This window comes from Mandrillus leucophaeus, unplaced genomic scaffold (genome assembly GCF_000951045.1).
Source record: "Mandrillus leucophaeus isolate KB7577 unplaced genomic scaffold, Mleu.le_1.0 Scaffold290, whole genome shotgun sequence".
Classification (NCBI taxonomy): Eukaryota; Metazoa; Chordata; class Mammalia; order Primates; family Cercopithecidae; genus Mandrillus; species Mandrillus leucophaeus.
Window position 1 is genome coordinate 2,093,208 of NW_012103032.1, and position 2,024 is coordinate 2,095,231.

Below are 2,024 nucleotides of genomic sequence, written 5' to 3' on the forward strand. Positions count from 1 at the left end.
CACTAGGCTGCAAGCAGCCCGAGGACTGAGGCATTTCTCATCTGCCACAGAATCTGCAGGACCGAGCACAGTGATGGGCACATAGCTAGTGCTAAGTAAAGGTTTATTGTTCAATGGAAAGAGACAGCTATTGAGGAATCAGGGAATCCATTCTTTAAAAAAATGTTTGTTTGTTTGTTTGTTTTTCATTAAAAAAAAAAGTCTTCCAGACTGGGCGGGGTGCCTCGTGCCTGTAATCCCAGCACTTTGGGAGGCTGAGGCAGGCGGATCACTTGAGGTCAGGAGTTTGAGAGCAGCTTGGTCAACATAGCAAAACCCCATCTCTACTAAAAGTACAAAAATGAGCTGGGTGTGGTAGCACGCGCCTGTGGTCCCAGCTACTGAGGAGGCTGAGGCAGGATAATTGCTTGGACCTGTGAGGTGGAGGTTGCAGTGAGCTGAGACTGAGCCACTGCACTCCAGCCTGGGAGACAGCAAGAGACTCCATCTTAAAAGAAAAAAAATCTTCCACAACAGTTATCTTATAGGGACAAGAAGAAGAAAAAGAAGAGAGAAGAAAGAAGGAGAGAAGAAGAGGAAGAGGTCCTAGCTAATCTCAAGGGCAAGGACCCAAGGGCAAGGTTCTGGTCTGTCTGGGAGGGAGAATACGGCAGTGTTCAGGGAATGGGTCATTTTCCCTGCATGCCCAAGGAGAATCCTGCTTTGACTCACCTTGGAGGTCCCTGGTCAGGCCACGAAACCAGTGATCACATCTCTCACCCATCTGTGGTGCTGGTGACCTTGGCAGAAGAAAGGCTTAAACCAGGTCAGCCTGGGGGAAGGGGCTGGCTCCTTCCAGGGTCTTCCTCCAGATTAGATGTCAACTTTCCATCTCTTGCTTAAAGTCTCAGTGGCTCTGAATGTGAGGGCAGAAGGAGGAGGATGCTGTCAGGGGAGGGGACACTAATGGCTCCTGACCTGGCCTAGAGATAATCCAGGGCTCCTTCAGCCAGCCCTCCCTCCTCAGTGCCCTGGAAGTGTAGGGAGGGGCCAGTTGGGGATCCCCACAAATTAAATGGGGAATGAGAGGAGTAACTGAAAGTCTCAAATTCAGGCTATAGATGGGACCCCAGCCCTTAGGTTGCTCCCCCACACTCTCCCATCCTACATGAGATGGGCAGTGGAGGGCCAGGACAGCAACTCCAAGCCAGTTTAGGTTTTGGAGGTAGACAGTGAGGAGGCTTGCTTCTGTCCTTTGTTAGTTGAGTGCCCTTGGACAGCTCACTTACTTACTCTCAGCCTCAGTTTCCCCATCTCTAAAATAAGGCTATCAATACCTACCTTCTCTGGCCATTGTCAGGATGAATGAAAGAGCTCTGGAAGTATTTCTGTAATTAGCTGACATCAGAGATTGTTATTCTCCAAGGTGAGAGGCCAGCCTAGATCCCTGGCGGGGACAGTGTCAAGATTCTTTTTCCCTCCTCTGCGGTGCCCGCTCCTTTTCCAGTCTTGCGGCTGGCTCTCATCCTCCTTTCCGCAACCCCCCAATCCTCCTTGGGACCACCTTGGCTGGCCCAGCTTCTCGCAACCTGCCCTATTCCATAGGTGCCCGCATTCTAAAACCTGTAGGGGTGCCCTGCACAGGCGCACGGTTGGTAGAGGTGGGACAGGTGGCGGGGGTCTCCACTGGCCTGCGTCCGCGCCCCCCACCCTGTTTAGGAGTTCCTGTTTGGAGATGGCTCCCCCTGGTCCTCAGCTCGTCTCTGGGCTAAGCAGGGGAGGAGAGAAATAAAAGGTGGGGGGCCTGGAAGGGGGTTCCCACCTTCTCAGTCAGGGACCCGAGAGGGGGACGCAGCCCTGGCGCGCCAACGCTGCACCACCATGGGTCTCCGAGCCGTGCTCGCAGTCGCTGAGATCCTCGGTGCGGAGAAGATGTGCCCCTCGGATCCCCAGGCCGTGACCCCTTTCACCCAGACCCGGCCAATCCCTCGCTCCAGGCGAGCGGGAGAATGCGGTTCTAGGACCCGGAGGCGCAGCCGAGCGCG